Source organism: Agelaius phoeniceus, chromosome Z (genome assembly GCF_051311805.1).
Source record: "Agelaius phoeniceus isolate bAgePho1 chromosome Z, bAgePho1.hap1, whole genome shotgun sequence".
Taxonomy (NCBI): domain Eukaryota; kingdom Metazoa; phylum Chordata; class Aves; order Passeriformes; family Icteridae; genus Agelaius; species Agelaius phoeniceus.
In genome coordinates, this window is record NC_135303.1 from 70,293,903 (window position 1) to 70,309,810 (window position 15,908).

The following is a 15,908-nucleotide window of genomic DNA, read 5'->3' on the forward strand; positions in this document are numbered from 1 at the left end:
CCCTACCTTCTGCTCTTGAGTCTTTCCTTCATTTTTCTTCCATAATGTTGAATATAAAATGAATAATTTTCTATGTGAAGCAAGCTATAGAACCAGCTTGTGCTATATAACATTTGGAGACAAGGATGTCTCAGGCACTAAACATGCATAAGGAAGCTTGCTAATCTTCCAGTTATGCCAGCTGCATGTTGCAGCAATATTGGTGGAGGAAGATTTGCAATCAACATGGTTTCTCTTGGTAGAATACCTCATATACCAGCAGTCACTGGTATAACTAATTTCACATGGGAGGATTTGCTTAATTTAGCAAGGCAAGGATTTTGCAGGGATTGGCATGTTCTCACTAGAAGCATTGCATGAGGTAATGCTGAGCATGCACCTGCCTTACAGCCTGCCACCTGCATGCAGCCTGACTCAGACAAAAAAATATGGTCTGCTGGCTCTAAGTTCTACATACCTATTTAGGTGAACCCTAGCCAGAAATGCGAGCATGGCTGCAAAGTTTGTTAACAATGTTTTGCAACAGGCAAACTGCATCAGGTCATTGGATCTCTCCCCACTTTAGACAGAATCCAGAAGTGGAAAGAAAGTACAAACCTGCCAGTAGATCATCAGTTATGGCTTTGCACTGGAGGTCTCCAAGAGCCAGAGGAAGAATGAGAACGGTCTAATATGCTCAGTGCAATATTTAAATAAATTCCTGAATAAGGCCTTTTTTACCATCATTTTCATCTTTTTTGATCTAACCACAGTAAAATCTTAAAAGATGCTGAGCAAATTTAAAAAAAAGAAATTAATGTAACCTCTAACATTAATGACCCAAATACAGGCTTTATCATTATATTTTGCAAGTGCTGGAAAATGGTTTAGTCATTGCTAATACAGCTGCAGAGGATGAAAAATAACATGCTATAATCCAAGTCAACACTAGAGAGCATTAAAATAACTAGATATGGCTGTTGTAATTTGATTTGTTGGGGAGGAGACCACTAGAAACCAGATCTGAGTATCATGCTGAACTGTAAAATACTGATTAGCCCTCTCAACCACTGTCTGTACTTGAAAAGGTGAAAAAATACTGGAATTTTGTTGAAAAAGTAAGTGGCTTTATTTTAAACAGAACCTGCAAAAAGGTTCAACAAAGTTTTGGGAAATATTTTTTTTATCTTTGTGCTACCAGCCTTACAGTAGTGGTGTCTGTAGCCTCTAAACAAGCATCTCTCCTCAAAAGCAGGGTCTGACATTTAAAACATGTCACAAAATGCATTGCACACAACATAATCCCACCAAGGTCAGAGTTGATAACGTCAACCTACAATACAAATCTGTCCTGCTCTTCCCTCACTAAAATAAAAATCAATGACATTGAGTCAAATTCTTCTTTGTTCCTTTATGGACCAGGGAAAGTCACTATTCTTGCCTTTGGATCATTTCACTTTTGTGTTAGGAACTTCGTGTCTTCACTATTTTTTTTGTGCCACACTATAATGTACCAGAGCCAGCAATTCTTGGGAAGCTCCTATATATGTATTCTCATCCTCAGGGTTGGAGCAGCATGTGCCCAGGGCAGCAGTGAAGGTGGTGCCACAGCACTTGGGCTCAGGGCTCCCAGTTCACACTCCCATGGGACTCACAGCCCACTGTCGCTGGCTTGCCATGTCTCTCACTTTGACTCCTGTGCAGATGGCAGGCTTCTTTTACAGATGCTTTCCTCAGAAGGGAACATAGAAATAGAAATTATTGAATATACTTTTAGAGCCAGATTACCTCTAAAAGTTTTAATCACTTTTGGCTCCTTATAATGCTCCTTTTTCCCCCCCTTTAGATATGTGTTTCAATAATGCAATTTTTTTTCTTACCAACTGGAAAGAGCATTCACTATCAACAGTACAGGAAGTAGGCTATGTTCCTAAAACCAAACCTTCAATTTCAGCCAGGCACTCAGGTGCATCCACTCTAGAGGGTGGGGAGCACTTAGACCCTGTGTATCAGAAGGTGATATGGTGGACACAAGCCAGCAGTAACACTGATGGGAAATGATGATGCTGCTGTACACTTCCTTTCTCATAGAATGGCACTTAATTGAAAACAGGCATCCAGCTCTGGAAGTGTGCATTCTGTTACTGCCACCTCCTACTATGTCCTGTTTACCGAAACCTCCCGACACACTGAGTGCTTCTTGTTCAAGACAATATCCCACACAGTTCCCATCATCATTTATACAGCAAGATGTCTTGGAGATCTACTTTCAAAGCACACAGGGTTTGCTGTCACCTAGTTAGTCATTACTCAACAACTTAACTCAGAGATTCAAGTATTTATTTTCTGATGTGGTCACTCCTTTGATTTTCCTCTTATCTTTTCTCTTTTAAAAGAAACAATCCTTACTGCCTATTCAATCTTCTATTGCTCATCAATATAGTTGCAAATAGAAGAATCACAGAATATTCTGAGTTGGTTAAGTCCAACCCTTAAGTGAGTGATCAAAAAAGGGATCCAACCCATGACCCTTGTGTTATTAACACTATGCTCTAAGCAAGAAGATTTCTTCCTGCCTGCAGCAAACCTGTGGATTTGTAAATACCATTCACATCTGACCATGATACCATTCACATCTGACATTTTTTGGAGGAACTATATAATGCAAAAAAATTCAGCTCCAAAATTGGATCAGCTAGCATAACTAGAGTAGTTGTATAACCTGAATGTGGATAAACCTTTACAGCTTGCCTAAAGCATATGTACTGAGAATTCAGTCCCAGATGGGGAAGAACAAACAGCAGGAGGGAGAAAATGTTGCTAGGCAAACTTCTACATTGTTTTATCTGTCTGTTCAAGTGTTAATATTTCTTCCTCTTTCTGAATAACTCCAAGGACATTTTTGTTGGATGCTTTTCCTATAGGTCACTGTTGTGGTTTGACATTGGCCAAACACCAGACATCCACAAAAGCCGTTTGCTCACTCTTTCTTGCTACAGAAAGTTGGGCAGTGGACAGGGGGGAAAAATTAACCAAGGGCTTATGAGTCAATATAAGAAGTGGGAAAACACTCTTAGGGCAAAACAGGTTTAAATTTAAAGGTATAAGGTAAATTTATTTTAACAGAGTCAGAGAAGGATAATGAGAAGTAAAATAAGCCATTAAAGCACCTCTTTATTCCCAGCCTCTCCCTCTTTCCTGCCAACAGCTCAGGGAGACAGGGCATGGGGGCTTTTGGTTAGTTCATCACCCAAGGTCTTCTACTATTCACCCAGGGAGAGGAGCCTTTTCTCTGCTATGCCCTGGGGTCCGTCCCACAGGCAAACAATCTTCCCAAAACTGTTGGGGAAGCATGGCATTGATTACTCCTCCACAGGATGCAGTTCTCTAAGGAAAGGCTGCTCTAGTTTGGAAGCAGGGGCCATCTCCCTGGGATCACAATATTCTCCTGCCTGCTGCCATGCGAGTACTTCTGTCATGAGTGCAAGTGGATCTCTGCATCCCCCATGGATCCCCATGGGCTTCAGGGGCACAGCTGCTTCATCATGGTCTGCACCATGGCCTGCAGAGGAATCTTGGGTCTGGTGCTTGGAGCACCTCCTCCCCCTCCTTCTCCCCTGACCTGTATGCCTTCATGTTGTTCTCCCTCACGCCCTGCCTTCCTTCTCTTATCTGACTAGAAGAAAAACTGCTGCCTGTAGGTACTACTGCCAATGAGTCCTACCAATTCAAAGATTCCTGCAGGATCCCGTTGCGCTGAGAAGTTGATTGATCTCATCTAGGGAATCGCTCACCATGCTTCTGCTGCTGGCCAGGAGGCCCCACCAGCACAGCAGGCAGTGGTGGCCACCCTGGTGCTGGTGCTATGTAATGCCTCTCTTCATGTGGGGCACCAGGAAGGAGAAGCCACTACTGCCACTCTGCCTTTCTGCCCGCAGCGCATCGCCACGTGCTGTGCCGGGACAGCCTTGGCAGCACTGCCTCCCCATCCCTGGAAAAAACTGCGCTTGCACTCTTTTCATTTTCTTCTTAAATGTGTCATCACAGAGGCATTACCAACCTCTCTAATTGGGCCAGCAGTCCATCTCCAGAGCCATCAGGGACTGGCTCTGTCAGACATGGTGGAAGCTTCTAGCAGCTTCTCACAGAAACCTATTCTGTGGCTCTCCCCACTACCAAAATCCAGGCTGTGCCAAATCAACTTTACTAAACACAACATACAACAGTCACATAAGAAGTAAACCTGTATATTAATGCCACTTGTAGCATTTCTTTCAGTTTATTTTCACACTTTGGTTTTGGTCTCCTTTTCCTGACTCCAAGAAATAAATGCAATCCTACCCAGGAAAGAATATAATACATCTAGTTACTTACCACAGCTTTAATGACCAAGGAAATTAAAAATATGCTGAAGATTTCTGCTTTTGTAATTCAAAAACAAGCTAGGAGGTGTAAAAATAGAATATAGTTCCCCTATCACTGAAAACTGTATTTACAGAAGCTCTGAAATGCAACATAGATAGATATCTTTGCTTTATTTGTTTTTCTTATTTTTACTTGCATGTTTTCTTTACTAAAGTTTTTGTAAGGAGAGACTTACTGCATTTCCCTCACTAGATGAAACATAAAATTTAATTTGCTGAGCTGTATAGAATTTTTTCTTTAAATGGTTTCTAACCCTTTTATATCAGAGTCTTTAACCCTTTTTACTACAGCAGAGATACTGAATATTATTACTAAAAATACTTTCAAAATTATATTTCAAATCTTAAAACTGCTTAAGAGACAGGCTTGTCTGAAAGTATATTATCTCTTGTTCATCCACTTATACATTATGTACATTGTGATAGGGAAAAAAATGGGCTTTTTGTAATTTAAACCATTCTAGGTACCTTTCAGTCTATATTTTATTATCTTTTTTATGAACTGGTATTAGTAGTGCACTGACATGATCTGTGAAAGCAGTGAAAATATTTTCTAAGCTGAAAATCAGTCATTAAGAGCAACTGTTATTTTAAGCAAAGTATTTTATCTTTGCTTCATCACAGTATGTCCTGTTTGTACTCTAATGAAACAAGGTGTTTTAGTTTTCCTCACCCCCCCTTTCCAGACCAGAATATAAAAACCAAACTGAGCAAAGAACAGCCATTCAAGAGAAAGCTACTTCTCCATTCAGGGCTATTTTTTTACACTGGGGGGTAAACTAAGGACTGTAAAACCATTGCCCACATAAAGAGGGTTAGAGTTCACTTATGAATATACAGGAAACTCTACAAATACATTGATGGAATCTTCTTTTCAACTTTTGTATGCTTTATGAGGCGCTCAAGTGAGAGAGGTACCTGTAGTGGATGGATAGCACTACTGAAATCTAAGTGGGATTTTAGATTTTCTTGAACTGTCATGATTTTCAAAACCATCAAAGAAAGGCAAATTCATTCAGCAGAGCAAGTAGACGATTTGCAGCTACATTGACTGCTTCATGTACCCAGCCCAGCATCACATCCTCAAGCTGAGACTGGGGAGAAACAGCCCCCTGGGGACAGCTGGAGTGGCAGCAGGTGCCTTTGTGATTTGGCTGTCCTGGCCCTCATGGCCCTTCCATCCCTGACCTGCCAACTCTTGTGAGCACAGCTACACACCCAAACTGAGGAGGAGGAGGAAGAGAGGCAGGAAGGATGAATCAACATCCATCTGATGCTCTCTGGGCTCACATGCAGCAGCATACAAGCTCTAGGATGTGCAGCAAGCAAGGCTCTGCCTCCTGTTTCTCTGGAGCTCAGGAGCTTGCCTAGCCTCTGGCCCCAAGCAAAGGAACAGCTCTGTCTGAGAATGTTAGTTCCAGGCAAAACCTGGGATTCCTCTATCATATACAGGGCAGGAATTTTTGCTGCCCTCATTAATAGGCACATACTAGTCTTGCTTGTGTCACAAACCAGGCACAGCCTCTAAGATTTAGCTGCCTCTGGTGAAAAAAAAACAAGATTTAGCTTAATGAATCAGCAAACAGGCTTTTCCCACTTAAAAATTTGTGGGTTTGGCTACTGAGTGACCTTGAATAGGCTAATTCCGGAGTTTCTATTGACTGAGGAATAACCCCTCTTGGCCTCCCTTTTCTTTGGTGCTAAAGAAAAGCAACTTTCTGCCTCCAGCTTTCTTTCATTTCTTCCTCCTGCATAAGCAATATACAAACAGCCCAGACTTACTCTGCTCCTAACAGGGGAGGAGTAGGAGGAAGGCCCTATGTGGGGACCATGGAGATAGAGATGACATTACTCTTGGGTTAAAGAACTGGAACAATCTCTCTGCTGGCTGGGGACCTGCAGGCATGTGAGGTTATAGAGCAACCATATCAAACACTGCTCTAATGCAAAACGTGGAGCCACTCTGGAGTGTATGCACAATGGGAACCCACCCTGACAGCTCCCTGACCTGTATTAGTCATTTATCAGTTTTATTTTAATTGATTGCTGTCACTGAAACACTGCAACAACAGCATTCTCAAGCAGGCATTTCCTGTTTTTCTTCCTCACACAGAGAAGCAGATGTTTTCTGAGCCATAAAACCAGAGTCAATCACTGCTCATAATGACACTGATAACAACATCCAGCCCCACAGCCTAAACCCAGGACTTCTCTAGCAAACCAGTCTGCAGCAATGAGACTACACGCAACAAAAGCATGACATTTTCAAAGATGATCTTTCAGTATAGTTCAACAGGAATAAATTCTACATAGAAAAACATTTGGAGCTCATTTTATAAACAAAGCTGAAATACCATGAGTGAGTCCTTGCAGGATGTGGTAGCTCCTTAAACTCATCAAAAAATATTTTGGGACAAAGGCAGGGACAAATAGATAGCATTGCTGTCTTTTCTGTAAGAGGTTGCTTGGAGAGTTTTGACTCTTGCTTGTTGTATTGGACAAGAACCTACTATAATTGCAACATATTTTGATTGAAGCATAGCAAGGGCAGCTTCATTTGTGTCATGGCCAGTACAGCTTGCTATCACAGCCCTAGTTTTATAACCAACTTTCAGCATATAGTACATTTACTGCTTATTCTAAAATCCTATTGAGTGTTGCTAGCAGTTCACTGTGATGGTGAAGAAAGACAAAACAGATCTTCATGTGTGTCCTTCCCCACCACACCACTGTCCCTGGAGCAGTCAATATGGTTTGTCCTAATATAAAACACCAGGCAGATATTGCAGGAAGAACTATCTGGATGATGGCATAATTAATGTATTCCAGAGATGGGGGAGCTGAGATGTTTTTGATTCACTTTGGTGCACATCAGCCTGCATAAGGATAAAGCATTGATGGAGGCTAGGTCAGCTGGGCAAACTATTCTCCTGATGTTGCAGGCAGCTTCAGGGTGGACCCCCTCCCTGGCAGGGATGCCTGCAAGGAACACTCACTTTTGGAGGGTGAGTAAAAAGTGCTACCATACAGACATGAAATCCTAAAGTAGCAACATAGGTGCTTTGTTGCTTTGCAATTGGGACTTTTGTAAGGCCAAAGACTCTAAACCTAAACATTTCTAGCTAAACCTGCTTATATTGTAGCACTTTGGAGATCAACTGTTGACCAGTCTTGGAATGAGTAAACCTAGCTGCACCTAGACTTCCCTGAGAAATTTAGAAAGCAATTGTGGTCTCACTGAACTTTGCAACTCAACAGGAGGGACATGACCTGACTATACTATAATCTATTGCAGTAGATGACAAAGTGATTATTTATTTATACTTCCCTGGCAATATTATTGTATCAACAATAAATCTAATCATAATCATCCATGCAATCGCTGTGCTCTCCTTTTCATACATAGCTAAGAACTTTCTCTCAACAACTCTTTCATAGGTAAAAATTATATAGCTGGATGTTTACTGTAGCAGTTCTATTCATTGCACTACAAATTTTAATTGCACAAAGAATGAAGATATTAGATAGAGAGTAGCAGGCCTTTCTCTCTCTGCTAATAACTTCCTCTGTTGTGTAGTCAGAGCTCTATCCAGAAAGGTTTTTTAGGTTTTGTTGCTGCAGATTCTGCTGGAGTCACTGCCAACATATTTTGCATATGTCTTGGTTTGGTATCATGGGCTTGTGTGTAGGGTGTAGCAGCCGGTTCTATCAAGTGTAACTGTTTCTTTAATTAAAGGCAAGTCATTGCACTGTGCAATTTCAGTGAGATTCAGCACAATGAATTGCCAAAGCTGTCAGCAACACTCACTTTGTAATAGCTACAGTAAAATTCAGTGCCAGGTAGGAAGCATGACTTCATAACCATCCAAACACTAAGCCATTTTGCAGATTACTTCCTTCCACATGTTATTCTTGCTGTGCATTTTGTCACTGTGTTATGATTCCATTAATAAGCAGGGCTGGGAAAAGCTGACAGTATAGAAACACTCTCTACCAGTTCATTAAAAAAATTATCTTTTGGTCTAAATTGAGGATACGGCAATCATTAATAACCATGAGTTTTTCACCCTTTCATTAGCTTTCACTATGCATTCAAGGGATTTTCCATTCTTTTCACCTTCTTTTCAGTAAAGGGCAGGACTGAAGAGTCTTTCATCTACTGAAGGTTTGCTTTTAACCATACGTGAAAGTGCAGCTTTTTCAGGTTACTCATCACTAACTGACTCAGTTAGCATCACTAACTGACTCCTCCTATTTAAATGCACTTAAATCTTGATCTTGCACTGCCTGTCCCCAAGTCAGAGCTCAGATTAGTACATCAAATATGTATGATGGAAATTACCCATTATCATCTACTGGAACCTTACACTCATTATGACAAAAACAGTGAGATAATAAACCATTCGGAAGAGGAACACTAATTACAAAATATTGTTCTTTTAAATCTGAACAGTTTAGTTCTATTTAGAAATAGAATTAAAATAACTGCCAATCATCACAGAATCATTTCAATGAGAAATTACCCTTAAGATCATCATGTCCAAGTGTTAACCTAACATTGCCAAGTTCACCACTAAACCATGTCCCAAAGTGCCACATCCACATGTGAGCACTTCCAGGGATGATGATTCCACAACTTCCTTGGGCAGCCCGTCCCAATGTTTGACAACCCTCTTCTTGAATAACCATTTCCATTTCTAATCTCTCCTGATGAAACTTGAACCCATTGCTTCTGATCCTGTCACTTGTTACTCGGAAGAACAGACTGACCAGGCTGCATTGTCAGGTATTTGTAGAGAGCAATGTCCCTCCTCCAGATTACATATCCCCCACTACCTCAGCTGTTCCTCACAGGACTTGTGCTCCAGACCCTTCACCAGCTTGTTTGCTCTTCTCTGGACTCACTCCAGCACTTCAATGTACTTCCTTTTGTGAGGGTCCCAAAAATGAAAGCACAAGATTTGAGCTGTTGCCTCCCCAGTGCCCAGCACAGGGGGCCAATCCCTGCCCTGGCCCTGCTGGCCACAGCATTGCTGATCCAGGCCAGGATGCCATTGGCCTTCTTGGCCACCTGGGCACAGCCTGGCTCATGTTCAGCTGCTGTCACCAGCACCCCCAGGTCCTTTCCAGCCACTCTGCCCCAGCCTGTGGAGCTGCCTGGGGTTGGTGTGACCCAAGGGCAGGACCCAGCACTGGGCCTTGTGGAACCTCACACCATTGGCCTCAGCCATGATCCAGCCTGCCCAGATCCCTCTGCAGAGCCTTCCTGCCCTCCAGCAGATCAGCACTCCCACCCAGCTTGGTGTCATCTCTGAACTTACTGAGGGGGCACTCAATGCCCTCATCCAGATCATCAGTAAAGGTACTAAATATGACTTGCCCCAGTGCTGAGCCCTGGGAAACAGCACTGGTGACTGGCCACCAGCTGGATATAATTCCATTCACTGCCACTCTCTGGTCTTTACTATCCAGCCAATTTTCTACCCAGAAAACAGTGCACCTGTGCAAGCCCTGAGCAGCTGATTTCTCTGGAATAATGCTGTGGGAAATGGCCAAAGGCTTTTTAAATATATATGCAGAAAAAATACAGAGCCTTTCCTTTGTCCACTAAATGTGTCACCTTGTCTTAGAAGGAGATCGAGTTGGTCAAGCAGGACCTGCCTTTCACAAATCCATGTTGGATGGGTGATGACACTCAGGATGACCTGCTCTGTGACCTTCCCTGGCACCAAGGTCTGACTGACCATAGCCAGTTCTGTGGATCCTCCTTCCAGCCCTTCTTGTGCCAGCCCCCAGCCAACTGGGATCTCCCCATTTAGCCAGGACTGCTGATACATGATGCAAAGAAGCTTGGTGAGCACTTCCAGCAGCTCCCTCAGAACCCTTAGGTAGATCCCATCTGGCCCCATAGAGTTGTGTATAAGTGGTATAGCAAATTACTGACTATTTCCCCTTGGATTATGGGAGTTTCATTCTGCTCTTTAATTTTGCTTCATTCTGAAGAACAGAAGGCACTTAAGAACCTCAGCCTTTTTCTCTTCCTTTGTCACTGTTTGGCTCCACATCCGATAAAGGATGGAGATTCTCCTTACACCACCTTTTGGAGTCAACGTATTTATAAAAAGATTTTGTATTGTATTTTAAGGCAGTACTTTGCCTGTTACAGTTTTCTCTTTGCATATCCTCATGGAATCTTTATGTTCCTCTTCAGTTTCCTGCTCCTCATCCCAAGTTTTTAAATTTTTTTTTTCCCCTGATTTAAACAAAACTGGTCTTCTTTTCCAGAAGCCCATCTTTCTGCTCATATCATGTTGTATTTGACTGCTGAAAACCATAGGATGATGCAGATAGTGTCCTCGGGCACAGGCTCACTAGATGAACTGAGACATCAAGTCCTTTATTTTGGCACTGTCCAGTGGGGAGGGGATCCTGTCCTTTGGAAGGCCGGATATGGCATAGTATTATCTGACTTATTTTATTGTAAGACTTACACATGGGTGGGGAACAGAAAACACAAAAGAAAAAGGCATAGGCAGCAATAAATATCCTTGTTGCTCTCCATGCGCAGTGAGCTTCTGTGTCAAGAGCTCAGTGTTGGCATCAGCACATAGTGGCATCACTCCAGGCTACCTCCTCATTTCATCACTTCAGGATGGGTTTTTCCTTAAAAGTTAGTGAGTTGAATGTATATTTTGATAGCGCCTAGAAAAAGCAAGCACAAACAGTGCAAAGTGAGTAAGCCACTATGCAATCCTTGCCCTGAAGAGCTGATAATTACTATCCAAGAGGCTTTATGATGAGGATTATAATTACTGTATTTTCTTAACGTTTAAATGCTGAACTTAGTTACAGTGAGAATCCAGCTTTTGTATAAAATTTTGAAAAAAGTCCTGACTTTCCCAGAAGAACTAAAAATCCTTTAAAAATGCAACTTGCATATATTCTAATCGCTAAAGGTACAGACAATAAATGAATGAAAAACTATGCTTATTATTTGCAAAATAGTATCAACCTGGGTAGTGACTGTCAACAGCTTCTTTTTAACTCAACTATAGACATGCTATTACCACTGTCTAATTTTCAACAGTTCTGTGTTTTTTTCCAATTGCCTGGTAAGAGGTAGTGTTTTGGGAACTAAAGAGAGAGGTCTAAAGAAAGGGAAAATATATACTAATTAAAATGAATTAATATATACCAGTTAAAATTATTTTATAGGTCCCTGAACAAGCACTCTAAAAAAGACTGTACAGTCTGGCAATATGATGTTTGCCATTATGTTACATAGTCAGTAATAAAATAGGGGAATTCATTGCTCTCAGGAATGAACCTGATAATTCAGTCAGGAATGTACCTGAAAATTGTAAAGTTTTGGTGCATGTTTAAATTGTTCACTTCATTGCTGTAGATATTGAGAATGTGGAAAGCAATGTAGGGAATGACCCTTCATATTTTTATTTCACATTTTTGAAGATTTTGTGGTGTTAGGTCATATCCTGCCAGGTCAGGATATAAATAGAAAGCAAAATGTCCAAACACTGCAGTTCTTTTTTAACTTGGTGATAGAAGCACTGCTTTGTATGAAGAGCTACCTAAGCTACCTTTACACATCTCAGTCCTCAAGGTAATGGGTAAAAAAGGGCAGTGTTCCTCTTCCTTCTGTTTCTCTGCAGATTTTCTTTTGGGGAGGAGAAGGTTGAGAGCAAGGAAGAAATTTTTGTTGCCACATCCAGTGGTAAAGCAGAATCAGGATCTTCTGCATTAGAGATCTGATGTCTCTCAGGCATGGAGCAGACTGCACTTTTACTTTCAGCAGCCAGCCCCTAAGCCCTTAGGCACAGAGGGCCCCAACTCTGCCTGCAGGAAGGACATACTGCTGGTTTCGGGGCAGTTTTTTGTCTTTGCAGTCAGGGTGTCTGCTTTTACAGAGCAGAAAGTGTCATGCTTTTACAGAGGAGAAACAGCCAGACCTGTTCTCCCCCAGCTCCGCTCAGACAAATCTTCCACAAGAGAGTATCTGTAACTCCCATTAAGGCCAAAGGAAGCTAGTTTGTTCCAGCAGGGACAGCCTTGCCTGCAGTTCATCCAGAGGTCCAAGCTCAGTCGGGCAGCCTCTTGCTGCTCCGCCCAGCGTGGGAGGCTGGCAGGAACAAGGCTACTTTCTTTGCAGGGAGTTGGAAGCCAAATACCAAGAGTTTTATCTCTTTGGATCAGGTTTTTACCTGAACCATCTAATTACTTTTCATAAATCCTTCAGATCTTCATACAATACTTCATTGTATTCTCCTATGACCAGTACTGAATATTTAATTGCATATTCATTATATATTTTAATGTAATTTTTCTATATAAGTAGAGGTAGATTAATCATATTTAAATAATTTTTATGTGTACACCACAATATGCATGCTATAAAAAAACCTATCTTTCATCAGGTCAAGAAAGGTAGTACAGTTATGACTCCATCCTAGAAAAACCAGATCAACCAGCTTTTCTGCTAAAGTCTCAACAAGCCTAAATACACTGGGCAAAATAAAATCCAATATTTTCTTTATTTCAAATCCCTGGAACCACAGATTGGTAGGTAGGTAGAAAAGTACTGGGCTTCATTTTGCCGAAAATGCTCAGCAGTAAGGCTAGTGTTGAAGTTGCCAGCATCAATTGATATGTTGAATTAAATATTCAGAATTAACCTTTGCAACCCTAAGACTATACCTTTCAATGAGAAAACATGTGTGAAACATTTAGACTTTCTTAATTCCCACACCCATACTCCTAGTTAATTTGCTGTCAAAGCCAGAGACCTTAGCTAATATACTGAGTAGCTACTACAGGTAACTACCATGCAGAACTTGTAGGGAGCTAAAATCCAAGTACTGCTGCTCCTACACTTTAGTCTCTTATACTGTTTTGCAAAATGACAATTCTTAACTGCTAAAAGAGTATACAGAGGTAAGATCATATTGTTTCAATGTAAAATTATTAAACATAGTGTAAAAAGGTTTACTTGGATTTAGCAAAGGAAGCTGGTGGGTGTGTGTTTATCAGGGACTTTCCCCCAGGAGTGAGGGAAAGTGGCAGGAGATATCTGACCTCACCCTGCTGCACCAATATTTGGCTGCGAGAGAGGAAGGAAAAGGGGAAAACAGCTCCTCACTCATCAAGAGCCAGAATTGTGAGTTTAGTTGCCTTAAGCACAGCAGAAATAGTGCCAGGCAATAGGCCAAGAAGCCATAGGTAGAAACTTATGTACTTGAAGTTCCACTTGAACATGAAGAACTTCTTTACTGTGCAGGTGATCAGTCACTGGAACAGACTGACCAGAGAAGTTGTGGAGAATTTCACTGGAGATATTCAAGAACCATCTGGACACAATCCTGTGCCATGTGCTCTGGGATGACCCTTCTGGAGCAGGGAGGTTGGCCAACATGACCCACAGGGGTCCCTTACCTGACCCATTCTGTGATTCTGTGAGAAAGAGGGTCTCAGAAGCAACTGTGCCTGCAGAAGCCAAGCCCAGACTTGCAGTGGATACTGAACTAGAACCTTGGCAGAAGCAGGTATGCGAAGCCTCCGTGACAGACCCTGGCTTGTGCCAAGTACACCACTACCTGAGAACTGGAAACAACAGGCCATCAAAAAATCAAGATTATCCCTCACAAGAAGCTGGTGAAGACAGGCTCTTGCCGAATGCTCTTATGCCTGCATCTTGGGATGAAGTATCTCACTTCACATAGTCACCTAGCAACCAAAATAGTGAAAATTGCCTGGGACTGGTACAATACAGTGCGGCTGGAATAAATACAACTGTCAGAAGAAACTATTTCACCCCTCCTGAAGGAATTAACTGCTTGCTCCTTGCACTGGGGGCTGATTAGCAATCCAAGTCCTGCTTCCTCCCTGCGCATCCCCCAAAAACACTTAACAGTTTTAGACAGAAAAAGGAGAAAATGAAAATGTTTCCTGATTTTGTGCCTTGCAGCAGTAGCCCCACATTTGAGGTGGGCTCCAGTACTGCTGTGCTGTGCTCAGGTGATCAGGCTAGGGTTGCTGGTGTATAGTATTGCTTGTGTTCACTTCTCCCTGCCACTCCAAAGGACATCAGGGCAGAAGCAGGGACAATGTAGCATCCAGAGGTATGACATTCCAAGATGGTCCTCCTGCAGCAAGGCAGATGGAAGTTTTCTGTCCTTCTCTAACAGTTTTTCTCTTCAGTGGTGAAAGTGACTGCTCTGCACATGCAGCAAATAACCTGCAAATCCTAACAGCTCTTTGCTTCTTTAGAAGCACTTTGCTTCTAAATATGAATTGACTAAGCATTTTCATAATCAATGTCTAGAACATATTACATCTAGGACATACACATTATGTATCTGCAGTTTAAAAGTTAGAAAAATTTCAGCTGAATAGAAAATTTTTTTCTAAATATGAATTATAATAATTATTATGTTGTTCATTAAAATTATAAAGAAATTATACCATTGGTAATAAAATTAATTTTGGTCATAACACTAGCTTTTTTTAATACTGTGGCAGGCTTCAATTTTGGTCCAATCAATGGTATTGAATATGATAAAGTGTTTGTGGTTTTTCCCTGATGGTTCAGACAGTGGGAGGTGGGTTGAGACACTGGGAGGGGACAAGGGTGTATCCTGCCGCACTGAATAAACACTGTGAGAACAGACAGGATGCTGTGTGGAAAGCCTGTGACTCAGCACAGCTGCATGGATCTCCTCCTCACATGCTTCTTCAACTGGGAATTTCCAAATAATTTTCAGGCATCCTGGTCAACTGACACACTTTATCCATTAAACTAATTTCTTTGTGGACATTAGGCTCTGCTTCTAGATAGACCACAAGCCACTGATAAAACAACTGGAAATAGTTCAAATCTCTGCATTTTTTATTAAACGATCCCTAGGAGGAAAAAAAGCAGCCCCCTTTCACCTTAATGACAATGATAGCAAGAATTCTCAAAAAAGTTATCTGCAAACCACTTGAATTATGGTGAAATAGCATTTACTGGAATTAGAGGGATGACACCAAAACTATGAAAAGACCATATGTGCTCAAACCAAACAGACACATCACCTCCATGTTAGAGAACTGGGAGATACATGGGTTCAAACAAAGATTTCTTTTCTCTTTCAGCCTTTCTAATTTGCCCATCCCAAAGCCACAACTAACAACATCTGTTTGCAAGGAAGGTCTATCACAAGGCAGCATGTACAGAGACCTGCCCTATCCTTTCACAGATAACTTTTGATGCAGGAAATTCTGCAAAGTTACGAAGTGCCAGCATCTCTCTCAAATGGTGATCTTTATTGCAGTCCACTGTTGTGGATGCTTGCCCAGCCAAACCTGCAGATCCTGCCAATGCATGGCACAATTGGTCTCCCTGGAGAGCACAGAATGGCTCCAGGTGTCCTCTCCATCAGCAAATTGTGGCTGTGCTGGAATGCAGAAGGAAACACAGAGAAGCAATGGAGGACATCAGAGTGTAACCTG